At 45.1% G+C, this 19,665-nt stretch overlaps 1 long non-coding RNA gene across 1 annotated transcript in view; it reads left to right on the top strand.

The window, feature by feature from the left end:
- LOC147688716 (uncharacterized) overlaps positions 1–19,370 on the top strand; it is a 157,109-nt gene extending 137,739 nt beyond the window's left edge. Inside the window, exon 3 of the long non-coding RNA XR_015300547.1 lies at positions 18,794–19,370. This is a non-coding gene — a long non-coding RNA (uncharacterized LOC147688716). The remainder of the gene's footprint in view (positions 1–18,793) is intronic.
- The last annotated feature ends 295 nt before the right edge of the window (positions 19,371–19,665 follow it).

Here is a 19,665-nt window from a genome sequence, read left to right as displayed (position 1 = left end):
CAGGGGCGCCAGAGAATCCAACGGAAACATTTGTTAAGCCAGACAAAGGTGCGCCAGGGAGTTTCGAATGCATGATGGAACTTTTCGCTGCACCAGTGTCCAACAGAAAAGGCTCAACGACGCCCGAGGTGGCAACTGCGACGTAAGGCCCTCTCTGATCAACCGGAACTGATACCACTCCCTCTCCTTGTCTACGGCTGTCCTAGTAATTACCGTCGTCAGTATCCTGATCGACATAATAATCATCTACGTTGTACTGCGCAGATCGTCCTTGCGATGATCCACGTTGATCAAAACAATTGTTAGAATTTAATGAATTGTCTGAACGATCGTTGGGAGCACCTCGACCCCTACCACGTGATGTCTGCTGAACACCACCACGACCTCCTCTAGACGTGTTACCGCTATTACGCTCATTTAGAACAGGACAATTGAATTTTAAGTGACCCTCCTGTCTACAATAGGCACACTGATTGTACCCTAATGAAGATCTTTGCGAAGAGGAGTCATTTCACGATTGCGACCTATTAGATTGCGACTGTGATCAATTACGTTGTTGCGAATCATTCTGATTCGAGCGCGGAGGGTATGCTTGCTGCAACAACACCTTAGTTTTAAATTCTTTCGTCTTTTTATCGGCACGATCATTCTCTTCTTTCTCCCTATTCTCATAATATTGTGCCGTAGCCAATATTTTAGCAGACGTAGAAACAGCCCACGCACTCTCAGAATTTTTTAATTTATTGCTCAAGTCGGGCAATAAGTTTGAAACAAATTTATCCACAAACAACCGCTGACCACCCTCGGTACTCATATCCTGACCACTATGGTCAATGAATGCCTCCTCAAATCTCGTAAAGAAATCGGAGACACTCTCGTCTTTCTTCTGTCTGCAAGCTGACAACTTGTCCCAGTTCACCCTCATAGCTGGCATAAGAGTTTTCATCAAGGTAATGATTCTCTGAGGGAGATCCGTAATGAGCTGTTCAGGCTTAGCCCCGCCAACTTGTTGTGTATCGGCCGCAGTAAGAGCAGCCCAATCGCCACCCAATTCGTTTGCATGGTCTTCGTGCCGAATCTTAGCCCATACCGGTTGCGGTACAACATTGCCAAACAACATATCGATATCGGCAAGATTCATTATCGTAGCGTCTACGAGCTGCGACAATTCCTTATAATACCCTGCAGGGTTTTTGCGAGGGTCAGGCAAAGATTGCTTCACCTGTAAAACTTCTGATCGTTTCCATGGGAGATGTATCCATACTCTCTGGAAGTGTGCCACTACCGGAGGTTGAGCCTGAGGATTAGCTGGCATCCATACAGGTGGAACTTCACGCATGGGAAACTGACCAGACGGATCTAACTGTCTCTCAACATCCTCAACAAACAATGCTTGAGGTATCGGAGAGGGATGAAGAGCTAATAATTGCTCGATGGCACGTCGAACATTAGTACCCACCACCATTCCGCTCGAGAACTGAAGCTGTAAGTTAGTCAAAGCAGTTAATACATCTTCCGATGCATCTGCCGATATTTGATCGCGCAAAACCTTGCACATTTCTTCAAAAACATACCTCTGTGTCGGTATATTGAATTGACTAAACGTATCCAACACCGAACGTGGAGGATTTCTATAAGGATGCAACATCCATGACATCGCCATATTGTACAACGCGGCACGTTCCCTATTACCAGGAAGCTGACTACGTCTTTGTGGACCGTCCGAATCCGCGGACTCAAGAATAGGTCCAAGAGAATTGAAAAAGTTAGCAGCCATTGAGGGAGTACGACGTCGAGTAGTTGGAGAAGTATACGATAGAGTAGAAACGAGAGGAGGAGTAGGAACAGAAGAAACAGTAGGAGTAAGTAGAACCGGAGCAGTAGCGGGAGAAGGAGTATGTGGAAGTACAGGCGGAGGAGCAGTAGGAACGACAATAGGCAAGGGAGCAGGAACAGTCGGAAGAACAGGTTGAGGAGCAGGTACAGGAGCAGGTACAGGGGGAACCACAGGAGCTGAGGTACCCTGTGCGTACGGAGGTGGTGACTTCATAAGATAGGACATTAAAGGATCCTCAACTAATTCCTCCTTCTTATCCGACTCCGTTGGCAAAGCGGGATAACATTTATCTATAGTCATACGCTGAAGCCTGTCAAAAACTTCCTTTTCCTTATCCTCCTTATCACGCTGAAACTGCTCTGCTTTCTTTACAATAGTAGCAACACCATCTCTCTGATTACGTTTAGTCTGTCTGATCTCCTTCTGTCGGGCTTCTTTACGCCACAACCGAAAGGCATCAAACATGGCCGGCCTTGACTTTTTCTTAAACAGTTTTGCCTCGAGGTTATCTAAAATCGGGGCCTCGAAGCTACCATGAGGTGGCCAACTAAGGACACCATCCTTTTTGGTGTAACGAATCCAATATTCATTAAAGGTGATAGGACCTAATCCATGCTTACTGTAAAGTTCGTAAGTTGGAGTTCCAACCGGAGGTATCGGACACGAGTCCTCCAGTCGGGAATCCGTACCACAACGTCTGAAACAACTGAACAAAGTACTACGACCAGGCATCTTGCACACTAGCCGAGTTTCACAAACTTCAAGGGTTACGGGATTTACCAAGTCCCAGCAAAAAGCAAAAACCCTCGGTTTTTGGCGACTGCAGACGTCAAAGAACACAACAAAGAACCAAGTACTAAGAACCACAAATGCAATGGAACCATGCCACAACTAAGCAACCACAACCAAGGACTCTGGGAGTGACCCACAAATACTTAACTCAAAGATCAATGGCGTCACCAGGAAGGCCCGTCAATCGTCTCGCTGTACCAAGGTCTACGCCAGGCGCCAAAACAGGTCTACAGTCAGGGCAGCGGTCCGTCGCAGCCGTCAGGAGGCGGGAATCTTCGCGGGAAAAGTCGTCGGGCCACTTGTTTCGACAACAGGATCGATGAAGCGGAGTGCACCTTCCCTCGGAGATTTCACACGAAGTTCCTCACGATCGTCGGGCTTGGACCGGTACCACTGATGCAGCCCCACGTTGGGCGCCAACTGAAGGACTGGGTTATTTAAGACCCAGCGGTGCCAGGGGACAACACCTGAAACCTTCGTGGGTAACCTGTTCCGGCGTACGAATGACAGAGACACGGGACACTTCCTTCGGCGTCAAAGATTTGAGGTTTATTTACTGCAGGGAACACAGAATTCACGAGAAGTACACAACGGGTATGTTTTCGGGATCTGCTTCAATTTGCTACTGTGGATCGCTCCTTTTTATACACATTTCTCTCATAGGCTAACATGGTACACAAAGGTTTACAACTTGGTTCCCATAATTATCCCCGAGAGGGGTCGCTTTGATGCATTCAAGGTCCGGAACATAAGTACAGAAACATTTGTGGTTCCCAACTGTAAAAACCCATCTTCCCACCATTAGTACATTCCAATCGGCAGTAAACAGATCGAAGAAGGAACAAGGACAGGTGCAGAGGAAGGCAGAAACAGTGGGGGGATCGGAAAGGGTGTAAAAGGGGTGGTATTGGGAAACACGAGCTACAGGCATCAAAGAGACGTGCCTAATGAGATGCACGGCTGAGACAACAGACCGGCACGGCAAGATGAGCCTCGAGCGGGGCCATCTGCCTTACAACATCATCCCCCTCATCATAAAGACACTTTCAAAGGAAACGTGTCTTCCGCAAGAGTCTTGGGAATCCCAGGGTCGCGAAGCGGACAGCGTCCGTTCGCTGGCTACTTGAGGGCAAGAGACAAAATGGATGCCACATCTAAGATGGAACCCGTGGGTACAGATGTATAAACCCACGAAACAGACGAACGGTTTAGGTTAGCACAGCGAAACTGCGCACACCCACTAAACTCGTCATTTGCGGTTCGTAGATACCAGACTCGACCATATTCGTGCGAGTCGAAAACATCGCTTACAATTGTCACGGAACCTCACACCTTGAACATTTAGTACAAGAGATAAAGTTCTCTGCACAAATGTTGTTTGTTGATCGTCCGGTAGCGGCATAGCTATCATAGGAGGATAAACAATGACAGCCTACCTGAGGTCTTGGCACAGTAGCATGGATCTGTTTTATTATATAAACATGTATTTCCGTGTTCAAAGCAGAGGAGCACCTTGCTGTCATTGCAAGGTCACTGCTTGCTGGAATTCCAGCCCAGCGGTTCCTGTTTCCTTCTAAAAGTTGGGATGTCCAACTTGTGACCAAGACGGGCTCCTGAAGATACTTATCCTCAGGTAATGGGGAGTCAGATCCTCTAGTTGGGGATTTCGAAAGATCACCCAGAAGACAGTCCCCCCACTGACTGGCTCAGGGCAAATGTTCTTGAATTCCTTTATTTTACATTTGCCAGCTCTTAGCCAGCGGTGTTAGAAGGGGTGGGCCCGGGGCATGGGAGGGGGAGGAGGAGTACTAGTGCACTCCACTCCCTAAGTGCTCGTGTGTGCTTGGCTGGCTGTCTCAGGCGTACCAAAACACACAAACGCACTTAGGTTTTCTCCAACCCAATGCATTGAACAGCTGGGCTGGAGAAACCCCCACAGACTCCATGGTCTGAGCAGGGCGTTTTTCTTGCCTGCTCAGACCAATCCCTGTGCTACAGCACGTGAATTTGACAGGGAATATGTTGCACGGGCTGCTGAACCACGCAGGAAGAGTAGAGGTAGTGTGACGAGATGCGATGCTGGAGGCAGCCAGCGGCAAGAGGTACGTTTATTTTTCAAGATTATGTTTCTACCACCGAAGCCCAGAGTACACTATACATAGTACTTATGTGCCAGAATATATACACTGCTTTAGCTCAATGGTGGAATTGTTTATCCTTTTCACTGTTTTCGTGATGCTAATAACGCTCATCTGTTTCTGTCTATTAATCATTGCAGCACATATATTTTGCACAAGAATCACAATGCTTTGATAAATATTGAAACACTTTGTTGTGTACTTCCTGTATATCTCTTTGGGTCTGCACAAGTGACTGAGTGAAAGGGTTCTAGATCTGTTTCCATGAATTCTTGGGGAATCATGTTTGTCAAATTCTGAGGTTGTACAATCAATTTGTTACCTTCCTAGGTTCAGGGGTACTTATGGTTGCACTGTGAACTAGGAGGACTATAGTCCAACATATCCTGAGGGTGTGCTTAGAATCAGTCTGGCACCATCCCAATGTTTATCTTGTCCGACAAATGCACAGTTCCTACTGAGAAAGTAGAAGCCACTCTGCCGTGGGGGATAAAAAAGAAGTTACGGGGAGTGGGCAGGAAAAACTTGTGAGTTGTTTTGATCTTCCTAGAGGCAGGCTGTCCCTCCAGGAAGCTCATGGTGGCAACTCATGCCACACATTGCAGGAGGCAAAGGAAGTAGAGACCACTTTTCTGCACGTCCTCATTTTATTGACCCAACAACATAGCATGGTTAATTAAATGTGGGCCAAACCAAACTTTTGTTCGGAGTTGTTAGGGGCTTTTATAACAATTGTGTTATTTTTTATTTTGCAAATTGCTAAATTCCAAAATTCTGCAGGGTCTGATTAGATAGTGCCATCTGAAAGGGGGTGCTATTACATAAAAAAGCTGCTTTTGATGATAAACTTTCTTTTTGTTGATGTGGGCTGCAGGCATCAAGAGAAACTAAAAGGGGTCCCGGGAATTGCTGCATGTTCACCATTGACCCTTTGCATCATGTCAGTTTTTTATATTTTGATTGCAGCTCCGTCCCCATAAGGGACAGAGACTGCCTTTACAGAATGTTGTCAATGTCTGTGGTTCCTCGTAGGCCTCCAGCACTGCATTCACAGCCACTCAGTAAGATTCACAGAGGGAATCCTTCCTCATTCACCGGATTTCCATAAATTCTACTAAATGTCAATTTTTTCAGATTAGTACATAAATCCACTTTGCCATCGGATCCTTCATGCCTCAGGCCCTAAGACTTTTGAGGCCTGATGAACAAATGTCGGGTCTCAAAGCAATTGCTGTTTTCTTGCACAGGGACTGCTTTGCGACCTTATCTCACCTTTGTACTGTGGCTAATGTGCAAATCGTTTCTAAAGCAAAAACACTGCTCACAAAGAATCGCAAAAGCTCTGCCTCATTAAAATGTAAAAGCCAGGATTCTTATTTCGACTCATTATGAATAGCTGAGAATCCCGGGACAGGCCCACAAAGTGCCCTCCCCTTCCACCGAGACTGGCTGCTTCCACTGATGTGTGCTATGCGAATCGCAAAGATATTTCCAACTTTGTAAATCACAGACTTTGCAACTGTAAACAGTTTCTTCATCACGTCCGTGGTTGGGTAGCACATACGGCTGAAATGTTTTTGCGGCGCAGTGCGCTCTACAAAATCAGTTATCATAATGTGTTTTGATAACTGTGAGCAAAAAAAAAAATACAGCAGACAATAGCCTGGTATTACAGTGCTTTTAGTGACAGGAAGCTGGTCTGCCACTAGCCAGGCAGATAACGTAAGGGCATGCATCTTTCATTATTTATTTATTTTGCCACTGGTCAGTGATAATTCACACGCCAAGGGCAAGCCCATGGTAGTATTCAATAATAACGTCACAAGATTGAAAGAGTGAAAAAAATGGTTGTGTCTTTTTTCGCGCTGCAGAACTGCAACATTTCGTGCATTCTTGAGCACAAAACACTCCTTTCATTCGTTTGGCATTAAAGAGACATGTGGCATTCCACAGAGAGTAAACAGCCGCCTCTGGCACATAGTGCCTGAAGGTGCCTTGCTGATGAACCCTTCTTACAGTTCTGGTGCTAGCAACCCTGTTCACAAGAGCAGCCGCGTGTTGCAAGGGTTTATGACTCGGCACTTCTCAGGATATGTCCTTCTTCGACAAAAGATTAGCAGCGTTACAGATATCCACAACGGTTTATTTCCTACATGCAACTTCACGTTCCTGTGTTAGTCTTAATGTCCTACATTTTCTGTCACCTTGGTCGTTAATGTAATTATTTACTTAAGTAATTATTGGCATAGCGCTAAATGGCATGAAAAATGCTTCTAAGCACAGTGGCAACAACAAATTCAGCGAAAGAGCTGACGGAAAAGAAATGTGAAGGGAACGTTTGGTGAAAGAGGTAAGGAGATAATGGAAACACGAGCAGCAAACATTGGCACGTCCAATAGGGGCGGCGTTGTCTGCCAGTCTTTTGGCTGTCAATGCTTCTTTGTTTTAGCTGTGGTTTTTGGAATCTTTTATTGTTGGGCAAATAGCCAGGTACCGTCTTTAAAAAAAAAAGATCTCGAAGCAAAAGTATTTTTGGGCGTCAAACAGAACACATTGCTATAGTATTCCAGCGTGCTGATGGAAGCTTTGGGTGTAAGTGTGTTAGGGCAGAATACCGTCTCTCACAGTGACGTTAGCAACTATCTGAGGTGAGCTGACCCTTTTCTCCATTCTTAATGCTGTAATGGGCAGAAGAAAAATATGAATTGCACAATAACACTTCAGTGGACGAGGATAGCTGTGTTATAAATAAAATGTTAGTAAAGTCAAAAGATGTTGGCTAATGCCCGACTGGAGAATCGTGGCATCAATTCAGAGCAGAGTTCAAGTTCAAGTTCAAGAATTTATATAGCGCACTACTCACCCAGAGGGTCTCAAGGCGCTTGGGGAGGGGGTTCATTATTTATCAAATAACCAGGTTTTAAGTTCTTTTCTGAATGAGATGTGGTTCTGTGTAAGGCGGAGGTGAGTGGGGAGTGAGTTCCAGGTCTTGGCCGCCAAGTAGGAAAAGGATCTACCTCCCATGGTGGGTTTTTGGATGCGCGGAACTGCGGCGAGGCCTTGATTGGAGGATCTTAGTTGGCGGGTGGGTGTATAGAAGGATAGTCGAGTGTTGAGGCATTCGGGCCCTAGTTTGTAAAGAGCCTTGTGTGCGTGGGAGAGGAGACGGAATGTTATTCTCTTGTTGACGGGAAGCCAGTGGAGGTCTTTCAGGTGGCCGGTAATGTGATCTTGGCGAGGGATGTCTAAAATGAGTCTCGCTGATGCGTTTTGGATGCGTTGGAGTTTTTTCTGTAATTTGGCTGTGATTCCGGCGTAGAGGGTGTTTCCGTAGTCTAGTCGACTCGTAACCAGTGCGTGGGTGACAGTCTTTCTTGTCTCGGCGGGGATCCAGTGGAAGATTTTTTGAGCATACGAAGTACGTTGAAGCAGGAGGATGAGACGGCGTTGACTTGTTTGGTCATAGAGAGTGAGGAGTCTAGGATGAAGCCATGGTTACGTGCGTGGTCTGTGGGTAAGGGTGCTGAGCCCAGATCCGAAGGCCACTATGAGTCGTCCCAGGCAGAGGGGGATGATCCTAGGATGAGTACTTCCGTTTTGTCTGAGTTAAGTTTTAAGCGGCTGTTTTTCATCCACACGGCTACTTCTTTCATGCCTTCGTGAAGATTGGTTTTGGCGGTGTTGGGGTCTTTGGTGAGGGAAAGGATCAGCTGGGTGTCGTCAGCGTAGGAGATGATGTTAAGGTTGTGTTGACGCGCGATGGAAGTGAGTGGACTCATGTAAACGTTGAAGAGGGTGGGACTGAGTAATGATCCTTGTGGTACACCGCAGATGACATCGGTGGCCTCTGATTTGAATGGGGGAAGTCGGACTCTCTGAGTTCTCCTAGCTAGGAATGAGATGATCCAGTTCAAGGCTTTATCTTTTATGCCGATGTTGCTGAGGCGTTGTATGAGGGTGCTGTGACATACAGTGTTGAAGGCAGCGGAGAGGTCGAGTAGAATGAGGGCCACTGTTTCTCCGTTGTCCAGTAGTGTTCGGATGTCGTCTGTTGCTGCGATGAGGGCGGTTTCGGTGCTGTGTTTGGCTGAAAGCCGGACTGTGAGGGATCGAGGGAGTTGTTGGATTCGAGGAAGGCGGCGAGTTGGTTATTGACGGCTTTCTCAATGACTTTGGCCGGGAATGGGAGGAGGGATATGGGGCGGTAGTTTTAAAGTTCAGAGGGGTCTGCTGTGGGTTTCTTCAGGAGGGCGCTGACTTCGGCATGTTTCCAGCTTTCTGGGAAGGTAGCAGAGTTGAGGGAGCAGTTGATGACATCACGGAGATGGGGTGCGATGATGGAGTCTGCTTTGTTGAAGATGTGGTGGGGACATGGGTCGGTTGGTGAGCCAGAATGGATGGAATTCATTAGGCGGATGGTGTCTTCAGTGGTGATTGGGTTCCAGGCGCTGAGGTTGTTAGAGGGCGGTTTAGGTTCTGATGGGGGTGGAGAGGGTTGTTCGTTGGAACTGTTTTCGAAGCTGTTATGTATGTCGGCAATTTTGTTGTAGAAGAAGGAGGTTAACAAATGGCAGAGGTCTTGGGAGGGAGTGATGTCGTTTGAGGCTGCGGTGGGGTTGGTGAATTCTTTGATGATGTTGAATAGTTCCTTACTGTTATGGGCGTTTTTGTCCAGTCGATTCTTGAATGCTGATTTCTTGGTGGATCGAATCAGCTGGTGGTGTTTGCGGGTGGCTTCCTTGAGGGTGGTCATGTTGTCGGTGGTTGGGTTTTTTCTCCATGTTTTCTCGAGAGTACGGCATAGCTTCTTGGATTTCTTAAGGTCATCGTTGAACCAGGGGGCCTGTTTGCTGTCTTGTTTGGTGTGATGGTTTTTCAAGGGTGCTAATTTGTCAGCGCTGTGAGTGATCCATTGTTTGAATTTGATGGCAGGTTGGTTTGGGTCCGATGAAAGGGCAGGTGGGTTTTGGTTGAGCGATGTGAGGAGTTGGTCGGTGGTGATTTTGTTCCATTTTCTTCGGGGAATAGGTTGTGGGGGGTAGTGGGTCGAGGTGGTTTTGTAGCTGAAGTGAACACAGCTGTGGTCCGTCCAATGGAGAGCTGTGCTGCGATCGAAGGAGATGTGTTTGCTGGAGGTGAAGATTGGGTCGAGCGTATGTCCGGCTACATGGGTGGGGGTGTCAACAAGTTGTTTGAGTCCGAGATTGGCCAGGTTGTCCAGAAGGGTGGTGGTGTTGCTGTCGTTTTTCTTTTCCAGGTGGAAGTTGAGGTCTCCTAGTAGAATGTAATTCTCGGAGGAGAGGGCGTGTGGACTGATGAAGTCAGTGATGTCTTCGCTGAATTGTTTGCGGGTTCCTGGAGGCCTGTAGATGAGGGTACCTCTGAGTGTGGACCTAGGGTCGGTGTGGATCTGGAAGTGGAGGTGTTCGGTGGTTGTAAGGTTATCGTCGAAACTGGTCGTGATTTTGATGGTGTTCTTATGGACGATGGCGATGCCTCCTCCTGTTTGGACGATGCGGTCTTTTCGGATGATCTTATAATTGTCCGGGATGGCTATGGCGATGTCGGGTGTTGATGATGCGTTCATCCATTTGTCAGTAAGGAAGGCGACGTCCGGTGATGTGGTGTCGAGTAGGTCCCAGAGTTCAGTGGCGTGTCTGTGGACTGAGCGGGTGTTCAGCAGGATGCATTTCAGGTGGTTAGAGCCGGAGCTGTGTATGGGGTTAGTGGATGTGGTATGGGTCTTGATGCTGGTGAATTTGCAGGAGTGGCAGGCGAATGGTCCGTGGGTGAGTCCTGGGGTAGCTACGCTGCATTGTGGGGTGCGTCCGGGGTTAAGGGCAAGGAGAGTAGCGGCGTCATATGTTAAGTGAGTGGGGTGGGTTTTGCGAGGACCAGGGGGTCTGGTGCTGGGCGCGGTCCAGGCACGGACGGGCGTAGACGGGCTTTCCTTTGGCGCACCTTCGGCGCGCATGGGGCGCGACCGCTGCGCGTGAACGCTGCGCGGAAAGGCATCTGTCATATGCGGATAGAAGAGGGGGAGGGGCGAGGAATGGTCAGCTGGGAGGCGGGAGCTGGGTGGGAATCTGGGCAGGGAAGGCACAGAAAGCAACAACAACAACAGCAATCTCAAAATGGCCTCAGCCAAAATCGAAACCGGATTGGGGCATAGAGATCGATAACGCGATTCAGATGGCAGTGGCACCGGTGAAATCAGGCAGCAATTAGTTAGACAGGCAGCGCAGCAATTTTAAAATATAAATTACAGCGTAGTTAGGCAAACAGAGCGCTACGGTAAAACAATGCTCAGCAAAGTTCCAGCCTCTCAGGCAGTCTAGCGTTAATGGCTACTTGCGATCTCACTCCAATGGCAGGCAAAAGAGCGAGGCAAGGAGGCAGAAGCAGTTCAGGTGGCAGGCAGAGTGGGGAGCAGCATCTGGAGTGACCGTGTCTGTGAAGAACAGGACGGTCACAGCTCTGCAGCGGGGGAGCGGGCCTTATGGAGTCAGTGGGAGGGATGGTCAGCTGGGAGGCGGGAGCTGGGTGGGGATCTGGGCAGGGAAGGCACAGAAAGCAACAACAACAACAGCAATCTCAAAATGGCCTCAGCCAAAATCGAAACCGGATTGGGGCAAAGAGATCGATAAAGCGATTCAGATGGCAGTTGCACCGGTGAAATCAGGCAGCAATTAGTTAGACAGACAGCGCAGCAATTTTAAAATGTAAATTACAGCGTAGTTAGGCAAACAGAGCGCTACGGTAAAACAATGCTCAGCAAAGTTCCAGCCTCTCAGGCAGTCTAGCGTTAATGGCTATTTGCGATCTCAATCCAATGGCAGGCAAAAGAGCGAGGCGAGGAGGCAGAAGCACTTCAGGTGGCAGGCAGAGCGGGGAGCAGCGTCTGGAGCGACCGTGTCTGTGAAGAACAAAATATGGTCATAGAAGTTACAATTCACCTACGAAATCTGAAGCGTAAATTATCTTGACATAGGGCATGTATAGGAAACAAAAAAACAATTGCACTGTTATACACAGCAAGCCAACCAATTGCAATAGTATTCTATGTTCAAACTGTGCATCTGATTGCATTAAAATGGAGTGTGCTGTATGGAGAATTCTTAAGAGTGAAACGAAATTGTTCTGAAAAGGAAGAATTAGAGATCCAAGTGCAAGAGATGTTTCACAGATTCAGGAGACGAGGCTATCCAACTACGGGGCATATTTACAAGGGCCATATCTCAGCTTTTTTGGCTTTTAACCCTTTCTTTGCACTCGTTGGCCAACGGCCGTCGCGAGCACTACCTCTGTAGTGCTGCACACGTCCGTTGGCCGATGCGGCCCCGCCCACTCAATGGAACGCCCCGCACTGCGGCAGAATTGCAGGTTAAGCCGTTAAAGCAAAAAAAGCGGAGATAAAAATATAGCCCTATTTACAAGAGGGTGATAACATGCATTAGCGCATGTTAGCACCCTTTTACCAATGCCTCCCTTTGCATCTCTAATGAGATGCAAAGTGGGCGTCACTGGGCAGTACAACCTTGTAAATATCGCTGATGTGCACATCATGATATTTACAAGGCTGCCCAATCGCTGTTTTCGCCAAAAATTTACGTCTGCTAAAATGCAGACTTAGCTATACTTATCATTGGGGTGGATTATGCTGATACGACCACAGGGTAGTATCAGCAAGTTTATCGCCGTTTTTCCTTGAACATCGCTGGAAAACCAGCGATGTTCCATGGAAAACACCGCTATTGCTTGGAAATTATCAACATTGCGCTATGCGTTGTTAATACAGCGCTAGCATGGCGATAATTTTCTGCGATAGCCGGCTATAACTATTTTCTCACTAAGCGCGGCCAGCGATAATTATCGCTGCCGCTTGTTTAGATGCCTCTACAGTTTTGAAAAATGAACTCAAAAGAGCAAGAATGAGAAATAGGGCAGAAATATTAATTCCAAAGAAAGTTAAAAGGTCAAACAAGGAAACAACGACAAGGTGTATCATGGATTGTAATCACTCAAATAATGAATTCAGAAAATTGCTCAATAATAGCTGGAGTATTTTGAAAAAGAAGAAGATCTGAGAGAATGGCTGTTTAATGATCCCAACATTACTTATAAAAAACAGCCTAATTAGGTAATATTTTGATTAAAAGTTATATGACTGATCAAAAAGTTGAGCTAAAGAATTGGTTACAGAAAGCATTTTTTTCATATGTCAAAGACGTAAGGCCTGTCAACATGGTCGGAACAAAGCATCTTTTGAATGATCAGGTGGCCCAGTTAAAAGGATTAAAGATCGGATACATTGTGAAACGACTCACGTGATTTATGTATTGATATGCGACAGTGGCAAGAAATTTGTTGGGAGCTGTTAGAACCGGCTGTCTCTAGTTGGCAGAGGTATACACTTCTGACAAATAGGGACACTCCTTTTCTAGTCAGGGCAAGGGGATCACACCCTTCGATAACCCCTGCTCACCCCCTTGGTAGCTTGGCAGAGCAGAACAGGCTTATCTCAGAGGCTGTGTGTTAAGCAATTATGACCACATACAGTAATACAGTGAATACACTACAAATGGACACGACACAGTAGTATTATAAAAATAAGTATTTTTATATAAGACTTAGCACAAGACCAAATAACGGCAAAACTGTACACAATCGGAATAAATACGTTCAGGAAGGAAAAAGGATAGTTCAAAGGTAGTTTCTTCTTTAGCACAAAAGTCTTTAGTATCAAGCAATTCTTCTTCTTGGAAACTCAGTTCTTAGCAACAGGGTAACTCACACGGGAGCTACACAACGCCGGGGCAAAGATAATCCACAGGTTCGGCGTCGACCGCGAGGAGCGCTGCGCCGGGCCTGGAGTCACACGGACCCCCAACAACACAGTACCTTAGGAAAATGAAGCACACGATGATCAGCGGCGTCGAGCAATCCGGCGTCGCGTCTTCGGTGTCGATCAGGCCTCAGCAGGCGTTGTCGATGATGCAGTTGCACAGAGTGAGCAGCGCTCACGGCGTCGAAGGGCACACGGTTGATGCGATCAGCAGCGGGGCAGACACGAGGTCCTCTGGAGTTAGAGCCGTACTCCTACTCACTGGCGTTGCTGCTGGCGTCGGTTGGGCCCAGCGTCCGATCGTCGTGATTGCTGGTTCTTTCAGAGGTGCTGGATTCACACTTCCAGCAAGTAGCACTTTTAGCAGGTGAAGTCCTTTAGCCCTGTGACTTCAGCAGGAGACTGGCACTCTTCCAGTACTTGGAGATTTTCTTAGCAAGCGTGAGAGTACACACAAAGTTCCTCTCTCCTGGTTCCTTGGCAAAAATAAAGAAGCACTGCAGGATTCCCCCAACAACAGCACCCCGGCAGAAGGGGTAGGCAGTCCTTTAGATCAGCAGGCTTCTTGTCCTTGGTTACAGGGTTCCTTGTCAGAAGTGATCTGATTTCCTAGTTCAGGGGTCCTTCTCTTATACCCCTTTTCGTCTTTGATCCCTTTGTCTATGCCGGGGGTTTCCCAACATCCTGGGTCTGTGGTGGGTGGAGCTAGGCAGTAGCACCTGGCCTATTCATTGAGCCGGGCTGAGTCCTCAGACGCCCCGCAGGAGGTGGAGCCAGCATTGATACTGGCAGGAGCAGAGCTATCGCCCTCCCGGCAGGAGGTGGGGCTAGGATCGTCCATGGCAGGCACAGAGCCATCAGTCGCTTGGCAGGAGGTGGAGCCAGCATTGTATCAGGCAAGGCAGGCTATCAACAACTACTCTCCCCCTACTCTCAACGTAAATGTCCCACTCATCCCACACTGACTCATCCAGACCTCTTGGAGCCACCCAGCTCCTGTCACACACACGTAAGACCAGCAGAGACCAGATATGGTTAGACAAGAAAATAGGCACTTTCTAAAAGTACTATTTTCGAACCCAGAGTCCAAAAACCATCCACCCCAACGGATGCGTAATTAAACCCCGAGTTCAGGGATACCAAACTCGACATTGCACCGTACTCTCCGAGCCAGCTAGGATCATCGTATTAACAATCCCGGCGGCCCATTCTAAGCAATGGAGAGCAGGCTACCTCGCAATAGTGAAGCACGAAGATGGCGGCACTTCACTATCAGGACATGCCAACTTGGTCAGGCTTGTCCTACCTTATGCTTAGAATGCACCCTGCCCACGGGCCTACCATAGGGGTGACTAACATGAAGGTAAGGGAAGGTTGGAGGGGCTGGCAATTAGGTATACCTGCGCAGCCGGCGTGACAGTTCAAGACTGCACGTGGGTCTCGCAATGACCGACCCGTAGACACTCTTTTACGAGGCCGCTCCTGTGGGTGGCACAACACGTGCTGCAAGCCCACGAGCGGTATTTGTATTTACAAGCCCTGGCACTCCTGGTGCACTAGACTAGGGACTGACAGTAAACCAAATAAGCCAAACATGGATACAATAGATACATCATTTTAACATAGGGAGCACTTGCGCTATGGCACTGATCAGCAGTGACACGGCGCCCAAAGCATATACCAGCAAAACATCGTAAAACAGTAGAGGCAAACAGAAAAATGGAGGAGAGACTCAAGCCAATGATGTCAGGTCTAACAGGAGCATGGTCAATAAACTCAACCCTCGCATACTCCAGCATCTGCGAGCCCCATTTCCAACAAAGATTTTCCATATGTAATGGCGAAACATATCTGGGAGGAGCATGAGGGTGATAAAAGCACTTTATATTTTTATGGAATTCAGCATGTACAAACTTAACCCAGAGGAGGAGATGGTGAATTAATATTAAGAAGATCTGACTCCAAGTGAACTATCACATTCAGAACTGAAAATTCCCTGGGGCTTTAATACTGGTACCGAACGTTATGTGCATTTATAAGATTTTACTGAATTTCCCATTCCACCCATTCCATGAGTTTTAGAGAAAGTTAATTGCATGTTTTTTGAAGATGTTAGAGAATGATAACTTTTTTCTGATCTTCTCTCTCTTCTTCTCCTCTTTCCCTTATCTTTGAAATATCCCAAGATAGGTTGGTCATGAAAAATTATGTAAATTCATGTTGGATCTCAGTGGTTTATCTATTATTTTAATGGTACAGATTGAATGCAAGTTTAATCACATACAATCACTTTTGAAAACTCGCATGCTTCTGTACTGAAATTTGGAATAACTAGTCTCCCCAGTAAGATACTATAAATGGGCACAACAATTTAGTATTGGAATAAAAGATGATGTGCGTAGATCACTGCATACAGCATTTACGATTTGTTGGTGGTCTTCGCAGTAAAGTAACCTAAAACCACATTTTAAAAACTTGCACTCTTGGTACAACACTTTCTGACACCTAATTTATCCCAGAAATATTAATTTAATTTATGACACTTGGACTATAATCAGGACTATAATCCTGGGAGATTAGTTTGAGTAAAACGGGAATGTTGATGACAAGCACATTATTGAACTGCACTTTAGAACAGCTATTGACCTCAGTAAGATAGAATAAGTGAGGGATGTCATAACAGTTAGTCCCTCAATCTTTGGAAACGACCTTTGAAGATTACTTTGAGCAAAACGTGATAGTGAAAATAAGGATTTTATTGACCTGCACTTTAGCACAGCTATTTACCTCAGTGAGATAAAATACTTGAATAATATTAGAACAATTGGTCATCTGTCTTTGGAAATGAGTAAAATGAGGAGTAAAATTTCCAACTATATCCCTAGAAGGATTTTGAGTGATTGCACTTTATGTAGAATAAGGACATTATTCAATGGTGTTCAGGAATAATGAAATATCCCTAGAAGGCCTTTGGATTATTGCACTTTATGTATTAAGGAGCATTTTATTAGAATACAATCAGGTACAGATTTACATATTGAAGAATTGATGTATTTATTTGGGAAAGGGGGTTAAAAGCACTGACACTTTGTATTCTAAAAACTTTGAATAGATATTTTGCTAAGAGTAAGGAGGGTTTTGGCTTGAGACCCGTGGGGGATTCCGACAAAATGCACTTTAAAAGCTGAAATCACAATGTCTAAAATATAAAACATCTCTGCAGAAGGCTGAAATTATGAATGATAGCAAACAGGTTGACAAATTTTTCAGTATGGAGGGGGCATGGTAATATGTATGGTACTTTACCAAAATGAATATAAAGATTGTCCATGCAAAAGGTTTTTCTTAGAAAGTGACTAATGTTGATCCATATTACAAAGGACAAAATAATCTCAATGCATGAAAGTACATGCATGTAGGAATTCATTGTTTATATCATATAAAGGTCTGCATGAAACATGAATGTAATATTGGGATACTTTCCCAAGATAATTATTATTGGACAGAAATAGTTTTTTGAGTCGAATTGTTATTCATGAAATGTTTATCTGCCTTTGGCTCTACTAGACATTAGAAGCAAGGAGGTTTAAGGATGGTTACCAATTGTGTCAGAAGGAAGTGTTGGTAGCAGTCAAGTATATATATGTCAATCATTTTCACACACAATCAGTCTGTGCAGAAAACCGCCAACACGTTTCATCCAAAACATTGGACTTCTTCTGGGCAAACGTAAAAACAATGTGCAAGACGGTGGTATATCAGAGACACCTATTCAATTGCGGGCACTATCTGTGGTCTTGGCGTGTCAGGTTATCCGCTTTCCCAATGATTATAATAAAACCTGTTCAGTATAGGGTGAATAGGGAGGATGTTTCAACGTGAGTCCATTCCCAGAGCTTTTTAATTTGATAGGCCCAGGGTTAATAATGGCGACACCAGGATCTGTGTCAAAGTCATGTCCGTCCTTCAACAAAACCCACACAGGGCAGTGGGCTTGAGTAGTAACTCACCCATAGATTCACTGAGACACGCATAATCACTCACTTATACAGTCAGACAGTCATGCATCCACTGAATCATCCATACAGACACTCATACACCCATTCATTCTTCAATACACCTTGGCGTATATATATATATACATATTCACAAAAAGCATTAAGAGAGGCTGAAGATAGGGTTGTAAAAGTAACCGGAGAAGAGGCGCTAACAGCTAAAAAAGATATCCCCAAGACCAACACTAAAACGCCAGAAATCATATTTATAACTAAGTACTGTGGCCAATCTGACCAAATAAGAAGAATCTTGAAAAATAGGTGGGATATATTGAGACAGGATCCCATTTTAAGGAATGCCATCGGAACCACCCCAGGCATACCTTACAGACGCGGACAATCTTTGAAAGATTGCCTAGTACAGAGCCACCTGGCACCTAAGGAAACAGACTGGCTGAAAACAAGCAAAGGTTTCAAGAAGTGTGGCAACTGTAAGACCTGTAGGGATAGCCTAAACTGCAGTGAGATTTTCCTCCCCAAAACAAGAAATAAATAGGAAATCAAATCCCTGATAACATGTTCCACTGAATACGTGGTATACCTTATACGTTGCCCATGCGACCTATGGTACATAGGATCAACAACCGCACCAGTGAAGAAACGAATTCTGGAGCACTGGCGTGCGATTACCAATAAAGACTTTTCATATAGTACCGCACAACACTTTAGCCAATTTCACCAAAGCAAAATATCAACGGCTAAATACATAGGGCTAGCCACAATTAAAAATAACATCAGGGGTGGAGATAGACTAACAGCATTACGAAAATTAGAATCAAGATTAATCTTATTGGCAGGAACTTGATTCCCAAGAGGCCTCAACATGGATGAAGAGTTACATTCTCATCTATAGAAGAAACATAAATGTAATCATATAAAGGGCAACATGAATGAAAGATGCGAGGCTGACTACCCATTAGACATGTAAATACTTTTGTTTTCAATTTTCACCCCGTACACGCTCACACCCTCACAACTTCTACCAGCAAATTACATGGGCCTAACATTTATAGATTGTGTACAGCATTTCTGTGATAAAACTAATGAACATACCTCGTCCTCTTACAAATTGTATGATTATGACCATTAGCATACCAATACCCTCTCTTCTCCCGTTCCGTTTTAGGTCAAAGCAAAGAGGAACCTCAGAAGAATTACCACGGATTATATATTTCAAAATCATGAAATTTTTTCGGAAAATCATTGTTTGAAATTATTTTAAAGGGTTTGTCTACTGGTGTTTAGTGATAAAATGCAATGATGAGTTAGAATGAAAAAAGAGGGATCATGAATACAAGGGTACTTTACCGTTATTGTCATATGATCCACCATCTAATAGTGCTTATTAATAGAAAATGCGTGCACATGGTACTATACCTTAATATAAATACGAAATAGCCCACTGTATTGAAACGATGCACACCAAGATGAAAGCTGGGAAAAATGCACTTTTATAAGATTTTCACAATAGGAGCACGTATAATCAATGAGTATAATTGATTGTATTTAATCTATGAAATATTATTTTAAATCAATGGATGTACTGACTTTAAGTACGTGATTTAATGATTGTTTTCTGTGTCTTGGAACAATAAAGTTTTGTGAATACACCTTTATAAGGTGGTGTGGGAGGAACGTGGGTCATGTGACCAAGAACAACCAGGGTTGTTCGAAACGCGTTGTCCTCGTTCGCTTGCTGTGCTAAAATAAAATAATAAGAAGGACTACGGGCTCGTCTGGATTCTTGTCTTACCGGAATTCTGTTGATTCATATATATATATATATATATATATATATATATATATATATATATATATTCACTGAAAAAACCATAGGTTATAGACCATATATAGTTAGGAATTTGCATTTACAAAACATTGAAAATTCACTGAAAAAACCATAGGTTATAGACCATATATAGTTAGGGATTAGCATTTACAAAACCTTATTTTACTTGCACAAAACCATTGAAATTCCATATATAGTTAGTTGCACTA

This window comes from Lissotriton vulgaris, chromosome 10 (genome assembly GCF_964263255.1).
Source record: "Lissotriton vulgaris chromosome 10, aLisVul1.2, whole genome shotgun sequence".
Taxonomy (NCBI): domain Eukaryota; kingdom Metazoa; phylum Chordata; class Amphibia; order Caudata; family Salamandridae; genus Lissotriton; species Lissotriton vulgaris.
Note: the sequence above shows the minus strand (reverse complement) of the source record. Positions and strands in the feature narration are given on the sequence as shown.